This window comes from Pongo abelii, chromosome 10, assembly GCF_028885655.2.
Source record: "Pongo abelii isolate AG06213 chromosome 10, NHGRI_mPonAbe1-v2.0_pri, whole genome shotgun sequence".
Classification (NCBI taxonomy): domain Eukaryota; kingdom Metazoa; phylum Chordata; class Mammalia; order Primates; family Hominidae; genus Pongo; species Pongo abelii.
In genome coordinates this window covers 27193096-27210205 of record NC_071995.2, presented here as the reverse complement: position 1 = coordinate 27210205, position 17110 = coordinate 27193096, and positions in this window count along the sequence as shown.

The following is a 17110-nucleotide window of genomic DNA, read 5'->3' as shown; positions in this document are numbered from 1 at the left end:
AAAAGAAAAAAAGATGTTTAGTTACTGAATCGTAAACAACCCCTTAAAAGACACTCAGATAATCTCATGGGTCAGGAAGATGATGATCAGTATATTTGGTTAATAAAATATAGCATAGAAAGCATAAACCATAAATGGAAAATATAACAGATTGTACCAAAAAGAATACATTGAAATACATTAAGAAATCGGATTTAAACTATGATTGGATCCTTCTTTAGGTGGAAGTTATTTGAGAGAATAATTCCATGAAAATTAAAAAGTCATGATTCTTCCATTGTAGGCTAGAAAAATGGATTTAGTCAGCTGAGATTAAGTATGGGGGACTCTACAAGAACCTATACTAGGATAAGAATATTGGAGGAAAAACAGTGGATGAGGTACCAGATGTTATGGCATTCCATCTTTGTAAATACATGCAATAAAATCTGGTCTATCTAGCTTTCTTTCAACCTAAATGCCATTCACCGATCTCACTACATTTCTGCAGTACTGTAATTGAGGTTTATAATGATGACCCTGACATGACTTGTGAATCATAGCAGAAGATTAAATTATGTTCTGCTTTTTCCTTCATGTATTTAATTATATTTATATTAGTTGCAAACTGGAAGTCTGATCTGTTTTAAAACCCTGCTAGATTAACCAGAGCCTCTTTATCAGGGACCCAACCATCCTTAATAGCAGAGTTTATAGTTCATGGGGAAAAAAAAAACACCCAGGAACTGATTTTAAAATGTGACATTTGTACTTTCATAGCAAGAATAATTATTACAAGATAATTTGGAATCATCCAGCCACATTTTAAATAACTATAACAAATGTGTTAATAATAAATGCTATATAGCTACTTCTTTTTGATAAGTATACTTCATATTCTGTAGTGAGAAAAAATTTACCTTTGAATAAATAAATCTTCATCTCGGATCTGATAGAATGTGGTTAGTGTCAACAAGAGAACAGATATTAGGCATATTTTCAGTTGAGTTGGTTTGTATGTAAAAGTTTGGTTTGAGGGTCCCATCAAGCTGCTTCTCATCTCACCTTTGGTTTACCCAGTGATGTATCTGGTGATTGTGGTGACAACAAAGGTCTTCTAATAAATGTGAATAAGCATGTGTTGTAGGTCAGATGCCCTGTAAGAGGAGCCTGAGACAGAGATTCTTGTGCAAATGTCTTATCGAGAATGGTCTCTCAGGAGAGGGGAATGTGGGAGGTAGAATGGAGCAAGAGGATAAAGCTAAAAAAAAAAAAGGTGTGGCCCCAGCTGGAGACTGGCTTTGATCTGATCCTGTGGGGAACCTGCTATAGTTTGGATGTTTGTCCTCCCAAACCTCAAGTTGAAATGTGATCCCCAGTGTTGGAAATAAGGCCTAACGGGCAGTGTTTGGGTCATGGGATAGATCTCTTATGAACAGGTGAATGCCCTCCCTGGGTAGGGGGAAGAAGTGAGTTCTTCCTCTGTTAGTACCTGAGAGAGCTGATGGTTAAAAACAGCCTGATGCTCTCCACCCCTTTACTGCCTCCCCACTGCTGGCTTCCTCTCTCACATGTGATCTCTGTACACATGGGCTCCTCTTCACCTTTGGCCATGAGTGGAAGCAGCCTGAGGTCCCAACCAGCAGCAAATGCTGGTGCCATGCTTCTTGTACAGTTTGCAGAACCATGAGCCAAATAAACCTCTTTATAAATTACCCAGCCTTGGGCATTCCTTTATAGCAACACAAAACATTCTTTATAAATTCTTTATAAATTACTCAGCTTCGAGCATTCCTTTATAGCAACACAAAACATTCTTTATAAATTCTTTATAAATTACTCAGCTTTGAGCATTCCTTTACAGCAACGCAAAACAGACTAAGACAGAACCCTAGAGCAAGAGTGGCACCATAGAATTGGTCCCCTTGAGGCAAGGAGCCTGGCCTTTTGTACCCCCATTGTCAGTCACTCACTGGCAGTGGGTCAGTGATAACCCCCAGGGAAGGAACTTCTGTTCCCCGAAGGGCAAGGCTAACCTGCCAAGAGCAACTAATCCCACAGCTAGAGATGTGCACCACCCCAAGAAGGGGATCTGGGCAGGGCATCACTTATTCACTACACGTGGGAACACTCTCATATATGGGTTAACAGCTGCAGACCAACCCCTAATAATCCTATAACAAGCAAAGCATACTATGGAAAGTACTGCAGCAGCCAAACAACATCCATGACCTTGTTTGTAAAGGAATATATATTCAAAGAATAACTAGAAAAAAAAGAACAACTACAGATGCAAGGAACACATCTCCTAACTGGGCTTAGGAACCCTGTCTCCCCTCACCCACCCTTTGTGCCACAGAGTGGCAGCTGTTGGTGGCTTCTGGGACTGAGACAAGGTGCCCAATAGGGGAAGAACTGAGGATGTTAGGAAAATTTAGGATAGGTCTAGACAGTCTGGGATGGGACAAGAGGAGCCTTGGGTTAAGGCTTATGTCTGAGGCCTACTTGCCTATCTCCTTCTTTCTTGCCTCCCACTAGCCCTAGAAATATGCTTGCCTGCTTACCTTTCCTCTGCCAATACCTTTTGCTGCCCACTAGGACTGCTATCTTCCCTAGCCTCCTCTGCAGTCACCTCTGTCTCTCTTCAGACAGTTTTTCCACCACTCTTCATATAACAACATTCAACTTCAATTTCCCTGACATTTTCTAGTAGTTTGACAGTTAAATAATATAGGGAGGGGGAACAGAGTAGACATCCTTCCCATGCTATTCCCCTTCTTAAATCAATTTTAAAAATTAATTTTATTTTTAAATTTTTATTTATTTTGAGACTGAGTTATGAGACTGGCTAATTTTTGTATTTTTGGTGGAGAAGGGGTTTGCCATGTTGCTCAGGCTGGTCTTGAATTCCTGGCATCAAGCGATCCACCTGCTTCGGCCTCCCAAAGTGCTGGGATTACAGGCGTGAGCTATCACGCCTGGCCCTCCTTCCTAAATTTAGCTTGATGAGCTATACCCAGCAAGGATGCTTTGGATGGTTTTTTTTTGGGAAAAACGAAGACCATGTACTTGATTCACCTGAATTTCACAGGGGTGCCTAGAGGTTGTCCTGGGAGGTGCTGGGTGAAGGCTTCGGGTGCAGAGAGGGAGTGGAGGAGGTGGACAGGAAGCTCCGGAGGTGGGACAGGAGCTTGGTATACTCTAACAACCTCAGTACCCACTTCTCTTCCCTCCCCAGGCCCTTCACTGGCCCCAGACCTTCTGCTGAAGACACCATTTCAGACATTGACAACAGAATGGGTGGGTGTGGGGCAAGAGTGGCAAGATATCGCCTACTGTGGGCTCTGAAGGAACAGAGGAAAATCATATTTGCCTTTTTTTTTTTTTTTGCTCTGCGAAAGGAAAAGAAATTCCCTTTACTCCAAGGCTGGGGTAGAATTAAATGACTCCAAGAACTACTGATATAGAAATGAGAAATGCTACCACTTTGGCTGGAATCAGAGCATCTGATACTGTAATCGGCTAAGCAAAGGACCTGGGGTGGCCCCCAGCAGCACAGTCTGCATGGGCACCATGTGGCATGGTGGAAGGCAGGGGGTGAGCTAGTTAACACATTTACGGTGTCATCATCTCACCCCTACCACCTTCCAAGAGAAACCTTTCCCTTCCTGTTGCTCTTCAGTCTCTGCGGAGAGCCCAGCCTTCCTGACCTGTATGGGAAGTGAGACAACTGATTTATAAAAAGAACTCTAAGGCCCTTTTCTGGAGAGATTGGAAAGATACCAAGACAGATCTTAGTTCAAACCCTGGCTCTGCTTCTTTCTACCCAAGTGATCATGAGCAAGTTGTTTAAGTTCTCTGGTCTTAATTTTCTGCCCCCCTTTTTTTTCACTGATAAAGAAAAGAGGTTTAATTGGCTTATCACAGTTCTGCAGTCTATACAGGAAATGTGGCGCCAGCATCTGCTTAGCGTCTCCTAAGAGCCTCAGGAAGCTTCCAGTCCTGGCAGAAGGAAAGGGGAGCCAGCTGTCACATAGTAGGAGTGTAAGAAACAGAGGGAGAGGGGGCCGGGCGCAGTGGCTCATGCCTGTAATCCCAGCACTTTGGGAGGCCGAGGTGGGCGGATCATGCGGACAGGAGATCGAGACCATCCTGGCTAACATGGTGAAACCTTGTCTGTACTAAAAATACAAAAAATTAGCTGGGCGTGGTGGTGGGCACCTGTAGTCCCAGCTACTCGGGAGGTGGAGGCAGGAGAATCGCTTGAACCCGGGAGGCGGAGGTTGCAGTGAGCCGAGATCGCGCCACCGCACTCCAGCCTGGTTGACAGAGCAAGACTCCATCTCAAAAAAAAAAAAAAAAAAAAAAGAGAGAGGGAGAGGGAGCAGGAGAGAGGAGAACGAGAGAAAGACAAGGAGAGAAGGAGAGAGAATGGCCTTAACTTTCTTATCTGCAAAAACAGGGGCGGCAGGAAGGGGAAGATGATATTAGTGGCACTAGTGGCACACACAGAGTTATTGTGAGGATCAATTAGAATATGTGTAAAGTACAGTGCCGGGTATATAAGTATTGTTATAACATCATCATCGTAATAATTGTTATTATCTGTGGGCTCTTTGGTAAACATATACTTTCATCAAAGCAAACAGTTTTCTATTTTAGTATATTCTGTGCCAGGCACTGTTCTAAGTGCTCACATATTAACTTTTTTAATCCTCATAATAACTCTTATAAATTAGGTACTATTATTGTATCTATTAAGTAATTTGCCCACAATTTCATCCTTAGATAGTGGTAGGGCTAAGATTCAAACCCAGGAAGTCTGGCTTCAAAGTCTGCATCTGCCACTGCAATAGATAATTAAAGAGTGATGCAATAATCAAAGATAACTGATAGAATTGGCACCAGCTCAAGGTGAAAAGATCAGAGTGGAATTGCAAATTGAGAGTCTGGATTAGGCAGGTTCCTTTCACCTGGTGCCCAGAGTGTGCTGAGGGTGAGGAGTCAGTGAGGATTGGGCGGGTCCTGCAACATCAAGGCCTCACCATGGACTGTTCACCTCGCAAAGTAAGTTAATCTACTTTATTTTAGAGTGACTGGTAAGTTTCCAAGTCTCTTTCCAAGCAAATTGGGAAAATAACCCATTGATGACTACGACTAAGATAACTATATGCATTTTACTCTTTTCTTTCTTTTACCAGGTAAGAGGCCATCCTAGGAAACAATCCTGTGAGTGATATTTCATGAATTATCTTCGTGAACCGGAGCAAGTCGCTTTGCCTTCCTGAACCTTCTCTGAGATGGAAGGATGATCTGAAAATATGCCTCCTGGGTAAACCTCAGTCCTGGCTGGCAGATCTGGCTGGCTAATGGGACTCCCCTTTTCCTCTCCATGGCTCCTGTGCCTCCCCCTCAAGACTGTGTGTGTATTCCAAGAGGACTACATTCCCAGATGGGGGTGTATTGTTCTTATAACGAAGGCTTACAGAATTTCCTTGAATATTGCATCTAGTTTTAGCGTTCTGAATCTGTGAATCACAAATTAGAATTGGTGCCTTTGGAAGAGGAGATGGAACATGAAGCCTGCTCCAGCTTCTGATAATGCCCTAAAGAGCAGCTCAAAATACAGCTAAAAGAATCCAGAAAACAAAACAGGTAAGTCTTGAAGAGAGATCAACATTAGGAACATAATATTCACTGAATATAATTCTGTGGTCTGTTTTATACTTTTTTCTATGCATTCACTCCTAGTATTTAATTTATGTATCAATTTCTGAGCATTGGTTTCCAAAAAAGTCATTATCCAGTGAACTCTATTAGTCACTAAAGCTTTATAACAAATAAATTAACAAAACATTGATACCCTAAGAAGAAATAGCCTCTTGTCACTTGATGGCCCTTGGCTCTCAAAACTGGAAAGTCCACATACTTATAGTGGTTATGATAGTTTATCAAACTGAAAAAAAACCCTGAACAACACTCCAGTGATTCCAGACACAAGTAGATAATCTATTCAGCCCCGTGTAATTTCAGAGAGTAAACGAAGAAAAGGAAATGTTTTTCTTCTCCTCAGGGCAGAGATGTTTTTCAGTTCTTCTTCTTCTTTTTTTTTTTTTTTTAAATCTTAGCACTTGATATTCCCTTGGGAATTGTTGGTTACAACAAAACACTATTTATTAGAATCCAAGTATCTGAAATTAATCAAAGATAGATTAGCATGCCAGTCTCCCCTTTCCTCTCTTGTAATAAAAGAGCAATAGTCATTTTACTATTGCTAAATGTCATTTACATTTAGTCATTTACTAAAAATTAGTAAAAAATTTCTTAATATAAGCATAAAGTTACAAAGGCAAAAAGAAGATGTACTGGAAGGTAAATAGGCGTGGCAGAGGTTTGAAAGGCTGTTAGGCACTGCGTTATAATCCTTCTAGGGTATGGACAACATCTGGGTGTTATTTTCTCTTTCATAGCCAGTTCGGTACTCACTGTGCATGAGAGGTGCTTGAGTGAGTCTTTGTTAGATAAATGAAAAGCAAATTAATCCACTTTTCAGAGCTCTCTTCAGAGACCTGAGCCTGAACAAGACAATTCTCTAAAAGACAGAATATTTGAATGAAAAATAGGACATTAGAAGATGCCGTTTGTTACTTTTTAAATTCGTTTTTCATCCTGGCTACGCTAACTCTACCCTCAAGGGCAGGAGAACAGAGGACCAGAGATGGCTCCAGGCAAGTTGTGAGTTGTGTGGCATCAGCATCTGTCTATAGTGGTGATGCTGGTGCTGACATGCGGCGGTTTATTTAATCTATTTGGGCCCCAATATCTGCATGTGTAAAAGGGAATGATGATAATGAGTATTTTCCAAACAGTATGGTGGAAGGATTAACTGTATTTGAGATAGAGTAGGCCTCAGTTCGTGTCAGCTATTAACCTTAGTCTGTCTATAGGAACCAGAAGTTTCAGCTTGGGAGAAGCCTGGCCTTTTAGTGAGATGCTTTCTTGTGATGGGACAAGGAGTTGGTGTGAGACCAGAAACTCAGCCTCTCAGGAGGAGAAAAAGAGGGAACTCGATATTCTGCTGGTGATTCTGAGATGAGTGTTAACATCAGATGTGGCTGTTAGTCCCCAGATGGACAAATATAAGTGTTTCCTTCAGGCACTTCTTTGTTTTTGTTTTTCGTTTTGGTTCCTTCTGCTGATAAATATTCTTATTCAGAGGTTATTACTGCAAATAATAATAAAAAATACTGGTAAACCAGGCCTCTGATGTGTTATTGTTAAAAAAAAATCAATGTTTTATTCACAGTCTGAGTACAGACTTGGCTTTATTTTTCTGAAAGAATTCTACATGGCAGGGCAGGGGCTGAGCAAAAGATTAATGTTCAAAGGATTTATTAGTGTTGACTGTGAGTGTCTGTTTGTGTTTGTCTGTAAAGTTGACTTGGTAGTCAGAACGTATGGGAAAACCTTCTAAGAGTCATATGGCAGCTTTTCAAAAACTCTGTAGAGCTGGGTACACGATTTCCCTGGACTCACTCCCATCTAAGCAGCCTCTAGCAGAGAGACCAGAGCAGCTATAAGATACCTGTTCAGGACAGATTTGCATAGGCCTGAAGCAGGATACTGCATCCCAAGCAACCACAGACTGCCAAGAAAGTTCCCTGTCATGGCACAACTTAAGCTGAAAAATTAGCATCACAGCCTGTTGAGCTGGAAGGGGTCCTAGAGCTGCTATCATCCAATCATCCAATCCCTTCATTTTCTAGTTGAGGAATCAAATCTACACATCTCTAGTGACCTGCCCAAGATAATGCAGCTAATTAGGGTCAGAGTTAAGATTTGAGACAGAATACAGAAATTTTTTTTTTAAAGCCTTCTGTACTGACATTTGTTTTCATTAAACTTGATACCACTTCTATCCTCTGTTTTTCAACTTTTATCGCTGAGAAATAATTAATGTTGCAATAAGCTGGAATCAAAGAAATTGGTGAGAGAAATTGTGCTGACATGTATGGGGTTGTCTTTGTATTCTCTGAAACCACAGAAAACATTTGATTAAATAGTTTGCAGCCAATATGACAATTTATGTTTATTTTCAAAGGGGACTGTCATTTTCAGAAGTTAAAGAAATCTTTGTTTCGTGTTTGGGCTTTACAGTCCGGGCTCTTGATACTCATGGCGATGAGTTATTGTTGCTTGTGCCACCATTAAACCAAGTACTGCTTTGAAAACAATTCAAGGCCATTTTAGAGGAACCCAAATGTCAGGTCTGTCTGATTATAGTACATGCAGTTGTCAAGCTAGAAAAACCAGCATCCGTTGGTGAGCTTTGCTGTCCATGATCTGTGAGCAGTCAGGTTCCTGGGGAACAGCCCTCCACTGTATTTAAGACACAGGGCTCACTCCCAGATCGAGCTGCTCCAAATTGCCATTTTACCCAAGATCAAGCATATCAGAAGTCATGTTGTAAGCAGTAGGGGAACTATTAAATTGAGCTGAAATATAACAGCTAGAAAGAAGAAAATAAATGTGTACTTAAAAGATGCAAGGAGGCTGGGCCTATTCACCAGGGTCCTCCTGTGCAGAGGTAGTAGCTTTTTTTTTGCCCTGGACTAGTTTAAGAATCCTCTGCCATGAAGATGCTTCTAGTTTGCATTTTAAGATGTTATCCTTGCATAATTTTAAACCATGAACTTTCCTTGTGCCAATTAAAGAAAAATGAAATAGAGGTCAGCCTCTCCCTGAATTCCTCTCAGCGCGTGAACATCCTTTCTCTACACTTGGTCACTTGCACACTGCCTCCCCAGCCCGAGACCCGCACTGCAGGCACTAATTGAATTCCTGCTGGTTGGGCCAGGGAAAACTCAGTTCCAAATTGCTCTCCTCCTTTCCCCTAAGAGATCACGCATGTGTCAGTCTTTGTCCCTTGCCCTAACCCTCAACCTTGTCCTTCCTCTGCCATCGCTTTCTTTACATGCACATGTAGACATAGAGACTTGTACTTGGAAGCCTTTTCCTCCTTTCTGCTGCCTCTCAGCTCTTTCCTGTTTCCTTATAGAATCCTCTCCTCCTACCCTTCCATTCATTATTTTCTCCCTCCCATTTTGTTCCCCAGATCTACCTATAACACAAAGCTGATAAGCATATGAATTTTGCTTGTGATAAACCTTGAAGGAAGAAATAGCAAAGTCATGCATTTTGGTGTGTGTTCAAATAAAGAACCACTGCCCCAATGCTTTTGAGAATTTACTTTATATTGAAGCCTTCATTTCCTACTCCGTGTTCCCCACCATATGCTTCTCTAGTTGCACTTAATTTCCTTATTAAAAATGTACTGGCTGGGCACAGTGGCTCATGCCTGTAATCCCAGCACTTTGGGAGGCTGAGGTGGGCAGATCACAAGGTCAAGAGATTGAGACCATCCTGGCCAACATGGTGAAACCCCATCTCTACTAAAAATACAAAAATTAGCTGGGCATGGTGGTGCACACCTGTAGTCCTGCTACTTGGGAGGCTGAGGCAGGAGAATCGCTTGAACCTAGAAGGCAGAGGTTGCAGTGAGCTGAGATCGCACCACTGCACTCCAGCCTGGTGACAGAGCAAGACTCCGTCTCAAAAAAATAAAAATGTGTTTTATGGCCAGGCATGGTGGCTCACACCTGTAATCCCAGCACTTTGGGAGGCCTAGGCAGGAGGATTGCTTGAGCCCATCTCTACCAAAAATTAAAAAATAAAAACAAAACAAAACAAAACAGCTGGGCATGGTAGTGCATACCTGTAGTTCCAGCTACTGGGGAGGCTGAGGTGGGAGAATTGCTTGAGTCTGGGAGATCGAGGCTACAGTGAGCTGTGATTGTGCGATGCACTCCAGCCTGAACAATAAAATGAGACCCTGTCACACACACACACACAAAGTACTTTAAATTTTTTCTAGTTAACAGTTTTTCCATTTTGAGTGCTATAGTACAGTATTGTCTTCCACTACTTTTCATTGCTGATGTAACACATAAAATAAATAAGTCCTTTTGAAATAATTTTGGAACCTGGCCATTTTTAGAACATTGTTTCAAAGAGAAAATGAATTTCCAGCTTTTAGAACATGATTTATTTTGAGTTGGCTATTTCCTCTGTGTGTTTGGTAACAAGAATATGTTTGATGTGGTGACATAAAATCAGAGAGGCCTGCCTTGGTTTTTACCTTGTTAAATATGTTCATAATAGAAAAAAATTAACCTTTTATTTCCTATATTTAATTGTGTTTGTATAGCATTCTTAGAGACTGTATTAGTCTGTTCTCATTGCTATAAAGACATACCTGAGACTGGGTAATTTCTGGAGAAAAGAGGCTTAATTGACTCACAGTTCCACAGGCTGTACAGAAGGCATGGCTGGGGAGACCTCGGGAAACTTACAATCATGGCAGAAGGCGAAAGGGAAGCAGACACAATCTTCACATGGTGGAGCAGAAGAGAGAGAGCAAAGAGGGAAGTGCTACACACTTTTCAACCATCAGATCCCATAAGAACTCACTCACTATCATGAAAACAGCAAGGGGGAAATCCACCCCCATGATCCACTCACCTCCCACCAGGTCCCTCCCCCAACATTGGGAATTACAATTCAATATGAGATTTGGGTGGAGACACAGATCCAAACCATATCAGAGACCTTGCAATGCATGTTGCTAATTATTTATAATTTTTCATAATCAAAGAGTATATGGAGACTGCAGCTTTCCACTATTTTTATTCTTCCCCTCTTCTTGGGCATATGGAGAGACTCTATTTTCCAGTCTCCCTTGTAGTGAGGTGTAGCCATGTGACTGGACATTTGCCAATGGAATATGAATGTGGGAGACTTGAGGAACTTCTGCCTCATCTGCATGAGAGGAAACCTCTGGCCAGGGACTCCTCTTTACCCCATTCAGCCAGCTGGAATGCCCATGGCCAGAGCACCCTGGAAGCTGACTGTCGGTGGCAGAGCCTCTGCCAGCCTGGTCTCCAGTGACTGATGGGCGCAGAGCTGCCCACCACGCTGAGACACTTACCTGGGTTGTTACCTGGGACACCAATAAACTTGGCTGTTCTTTGAGCCACTGAATTTTGGGGGCTCTCTTTCATACAGCAGCTTAGCTTACTCTATAATACTATGACAAAAGAGAGTTTACAAGTTGTCCTGTTGGAAACAATTTTACCCCAATATACTGAAAAATCAAAATATATAAGCAAAAATTAATTTTCTTCAGAAAATAAAGCTCTAGACATTTGTAACTATTTTACTTTGGTTTTGATGGTGAATTTCTCTAAACATTAAGAAATTTATAAGGCTACTTTAATCTTCCATTCAAACATAAAAATTTACCAAAGCCAGACATATTTCCCAAAGAGCTGTTATTTGAAAGGGGCAATTTGTTCTGGCCTTCGTTATGTCTATTAAAGGAAAATGAGTGCAGAATACCCACCTCAGAAGCACATATCTTGGATCTAGTATCCTGTGATAATCCCATTTTAATTAGGACCAAATTCTGTTGTGATGAACTGCCCTCTCAAGAAACAAAACCCTTCACGGGTCACTTGGTAATAAAATAACGAAGCATAAAGCAAAGTTAACATCATTAAAATTTTTAAAAAGAAGTGTAAATTGGAATAAGGGTAAAATCATACCCACTCATGATTTGTTTGTTTCCACAATTTCCACCACAACTGGTGTCATACTTCTTACAAATTGCTGAATATTTTTGTTTGTACATTTGTTGATTTGCTTTGTTTTTCCTCACAAAGCAAAATATCATCTAAAGTTTAAGTTTTTTTGTAAAGTTATTTAGTCAAAATATGTATTATCAAAATAATATAAAGTATGAAAGTTAAAATACACAGTGCCAAATTGGCCCATGGCTAAAAAACAAACATGTAGGCTCTGAATGAAGTCAAGATAAATTCATTTCTCACAGTCCTAAAATTTAAGAGGTAGGGAAAGGGGTTACAGAAGAATCCATAGCCTTGATCACCTCATAAAAACTAAGTGAGTATTACGATATTGTTCTTGGAACTCAGAATTCTGAATGAGGTCTGAGAAAACACATTTAAAAGGATAAGATGGGCTACAGGAAAATAATTCATTCTTGTTTAACATATTTGGAACTCATAGCAAACTCTTCGTACCTTTTTATTTTTTAATGTAATAATGGACTTTAACTCTCTCTTCTTGTACTAGAATGATTATGGTAATTGTTAAGTAGATCTTTATTACTCATATGAAGCTTTCTACTGTAGTCTTAAACTGACACCTGTGAGACTTTGTGTCTCAGTAAACATTGGATCCCCTCTTCTACCCACTCCTGGCTGCCCAACTAAGCTAAACAGGAGCACCATAACCAGGCATCAGAATGACAAGAGAGCGCATGGGTAGCAGGCGGGGTGCAAGATGATATGGAATGCAGATCTGAAAAGAATATTGATGAGTTTTCTAACCATTTTCTCTGTTTTTGTGTTGAAATATATAAGCAACACATTATAGGCAATTGACTGCTGTGTGGCAGTCCATCTAGAGTCTTGTGCTGAAAAGTCCAGAAAATTGAGTTATAATGCTGGCTTCAGTACGACTTAACTCCTTGACAAATCCCAGGCTGAATCTCAACATCCTTATGTGAAAATGGGAATGCTGTATTCATACTTGTTTTCCCCAAGTCCACTTTAGACAAATCTGTACCTGTAGGAAATAACACAAAACACAACTCTGTTTTAAAATAAAAAGAGGCTGAGCATGATGGCTCATGCCTGTAATTCCAGCACTTTGGGAAGCCAAGGTGGGAAGATTGCTTGAAGCTAGGAGTTCAAGACCAGCCTGGACAACATAGTGAGAACCTGCCTCTAAATAACTAGATAGATAGATAGATAGATAGATAGATAGATAGATAGATATAGATAGATAGTCCTAAAGAGAAAGAAAAATTCCAGCAGGGAGGGAGGAGTAAGTGGCTGAAGAGCATGAGTGCTGTGGGAATGTATAGAACAGGGGTCTCCAAACCACCTGAGGGCCAAATCCAGCCTGCCATATGTTTGCAAGAGCTAAGAATGATTTTTACATTTGTAAAGATTTTTAAAAAAAAATTCAGATAAGACTATTTTGTGGTACATGAAAATTATATGAAATTCAAATATCAGGATGGGCACCGTGGCTCACGCCTATAATCCCAGCACTTTGGGAGGCTGAGACAGGTGGATCACTGGAGCCCAGGAGTTTGATACCAGCCTGGGCAACATAGCTAGACCCCGCCTCAACAAAAAAATAAAAATAAAATTCAAATAGCAGTGTCATGACAGAGACCATAGGGCCCTCAGAGCCTAAACGAGTTACTGTTCTTCATAGATAAAGGTTGCCAGTATTTTCTCTAGACTATTCAAGGTGGAAATGTCCAATTTGCAATTAGAATTTAGATTTTGGAATTATTCACAAAAGCAATAGTTTAAGATGTGGGAGTCGACGAGTCAAGGAAGAGATTAGAGAACAGAGGTCTGGAGAAAGCACCTGGTGGGAGATGTCTTCTGAGAAGATGGGAGAGGAGAGAATAGAGAAGGCACAGGAAGAGCGTGATAGGCTCCCAAAAGCCAAACCAGGGGTGAGTTCCAGATGAGCTGATACATAAAAGCAGACATCTCAGAGAGATCAGGTAAATTGAATCCCTTTTTAGTTCATTGGATTTGGCAGTGGTTAGAGGTCATTGGTTACCTCTGAGAACGTTTCCATTTCTGTGAAACAGTGGCACATTAGCCAGTTTTCAAGAGGTTCTGGAGTGAACAGGTTTACCCTGGAAAGGAAACTAGGAAGATAATAATCTGAAGGGATTACAAAACCAAGGGAAATTGACTTTTGTTTGCTTACTTGTTTGTTGCCTTTCGTAAGGGAGTACTGAGAGTGTTATTGGCCTAGCAAAAGCATTCAAGAGATGGAGATGAAAAGAGGAGACAGAGCAAGGTAAAGGTGAGGGAAAGAAATGGAGAAAAGGTTGATGAGATGACCAAGTTGCAAGCAATACCACTCCCTCTGAAGCAAAATGAAGGAAAATGGTGAACATACAAAGAAAACTTGAGAGGCAATGCGGGAAAGGTGTAATGGCAGTAAGTGGGAAGGCTGCCTGCATAGAATAAGAGAGCTGGGAGTATGATGAGGCGTGCCATCCTGCAGGAAGCTGCAGAGGGCCCACTAGAGAGTATGAAGACTGATGAGGAGAAGCATTTGAAATATGTTCGCAACCTTTCCCTGAAATCTGGATGCTTAGTTGTGGAGATGGAAAAGAAAGTTGAGATGATCAGGGCTGTAATTAATGTGGAAGCATCAAGAAAAGTTAAAGGTTGGAATGAGGGTTCAAGAAGACAGTGTTGAAATAACTTGTCCTGTCAGGCACAGTGGCTCATGCCAGTAACTCTAGCACTTTGGAAGGCCGAGATGGGCAGATTACTTAGGGCCAGGAGTTCAAGACCAGGCTGGAAAATATGGCGAAAACCTCCCTCTACCAAAAAAAAAAAAAAAAAAAAAAAAAAAAATTAGCTGGGCATGGTGATGCACAGCTGTAATTTCAGCTACTTGGTAGACTGAGGCATGAGAATCACTTGAGCCTGCGAAATGGAGGTTGCAGGGAGCTGATAGCATACCACTGCATTCCAATCCAGCCTGGGCGACAGGGAGAGACCCTGTCTCCAAAAAAAAAAAGGAAATAAATCACTTGACTTGACCTGGAGTCCAGACTCCTTGGTGAAGCAAGGGAAACTAAAAGAATGTGATTAGCTAGGATTAGAAAAACAAAAAAACGAAGAGCCAGGCATGGTGGCGTGCACCTGCAGTCCTAGAGACCCAGGACATGGGAGAATGGCTTGAGCCCAGGAGTTTGAGGCTGCCGTGAGCTATAATTGTGCCACCATATTCCAGTCCATGAGGCCAAAGTGCCACTTCTTTAAGGTGAAGGGATGTACAAAAGATAGAAATTAATGAAGATAAAATCAGAAAGGATCATCATCACGACCACCAAATTTAAAATCTTAGAGTATTGATCATAAGGTACAAGGCTGGCCATTCTGGTGGGTTCTGTGGCTCTCAGAAGTAATTGGAAGATGCCACTCTGGGAATGTCTGCTTGACCCTGGGAGGCTATTGCTCCTCAGGAAGCTTCCAGGGATCCTCCCAAGGTCCCGCAGGTGGAAGACAAATAGAGAACAGACAGGCGATGTCTGCTGTTGTCAATGGCAATAAATCACAAAGGAAAGCCTTTGCCAGGAATCTTAAATTGAACCTAAGGGGTTTAGTTGAAACTGAGTAGTCCTTTGGAATGGAGCTGAACAATGACTCAACTCATTGACTTTGGCTCACTGGGTCCCCTTTCCCTCCCTCCCAGGGAAACTGAGATTGAATGAATAATAGCTGTGAAATACTCCCTTGAGAACAAGACTCCTACACACTAATAAAAACTAAATGCTTTCATTACAATTTAAGTGAATGACTTGCTACCCTAAAAAATGCCTCATAGTGAATGGCATAAGAATGACACTTCCCCAAAATGTTATACATTAATATTAATTTATAGCAGAATCATGAATGTCTACACATTTTATTCATTGAAAATTAATTTGTGTAAACATTTGGGGAATGTTGGGAGGGAAGTCAATAAATACATGAAGTATTCAATTATTTGAAGTACCTAGGTATAAGCAAACATTTACTATAGTACCATGGAAGAGTACGTTCAGCACATTGAATAACTACTGATATTTTGGGATCATTTGAAATGAAAAACGTCTTTCTTCTCTCAGATCCCATTTCACCTCTCCTTTTCCTTCCCCTTGCCCCAATCCTTCCAATCTCTACTGTCTTTAAATATTTATTTCAGAGATATGGCAAAGACGGGAAGGAAAAAATTCACTTATTCCAGAAAGCAGCTAATTTCCTGGTCTTCATGACATAAGCATACTAGCTCTCCTGCAGTGAAACAAATTGGATGACAATTTTAGGATAATTGAAGTGCTTGATGCTTTTCAAGTTGTTGGGCAATCAGTGCTGTGAAGACAAATTTTTTTCAGTGCTACCTATACTGTCCTGTGATAGGAGATTTTCTATTTACCCATTCAAAACAAAACACAGAGCAAAGATTTATAGATTTGTGAGTGATTTGTGTTATATGGCAGTGAAAATGTTAATGGCAGTGAAAATGAACACCTGGTAAACTAAATTAAAACAAACTAAGTTGTCCGAATTTTCAATTAATCAGATATCGTAATTAGGAAGTGACAAAAATCTGTACAAAAGAGATGTGTAGATCCTAATTTAAAATGATTTCAGGGCCAAATAGCAACCTGTTTTGTTTTTTTGTTTGTTTGTTTTATGAGACAGGGTCTTGCTCTGTTACCCAGGCTGCAGTGCAATGGTGTGATCATGGCTTACTGCAGGCCCAACTTCCTGGACTCAAGCAATCCTCCCATCTCAGTCTCCCAAGCAGCTGAGACTACAGGCAGGTACCACCACGCCTGGCTTTTTTTTTTTTTTTTTTTTTGGTATAGACAGAGTCTCGCCCCCATATTGCCCAGGCTCGTCTCAAACTCTTGGGCTCAAGTGACTCACTTGGCTTTGCCTCCCAAAGTGTTAGAATTACAGATGTGAGGCCAGACATGGTGGTTCACACCTGTAATTCCAGCATTTTGGGAGGTGGAGGAGGGTGGATCACTTGAGGTCAGGAGTTGGAGACCAGCCTGGCTAGTATGTCAAAACCTAATCTTTACTAAAAATATAAAAATTAGCCAGGTGTGGTGGCAGATGCCTGTACTACTCGGGAGGCTACTCGGGAGGCTGAGGCAGGAGAATCACTTGAACCCTGAGGGGAAGATTGCAGTGAGCCAAGATCATGAGATTGCACTCCCTCCTGAGCGACAGAACAAGACTCCGTCTCAAAAAACAAACTAAAGGATTACAGATGTGAGCCCAGCCAGCAGCCAGTTTTGGATGGAGATGGGGATAGTAGGGTTTTGAGTTATGAAACAATTGATGATGTTACCAAACAAAATGGTTAGTAATCATAGACAAGACTAAGTCATAAAAAGAAAATTTAAGGTGCAGAGACAAGCCATGAATCTGAACAGAAATGGAAT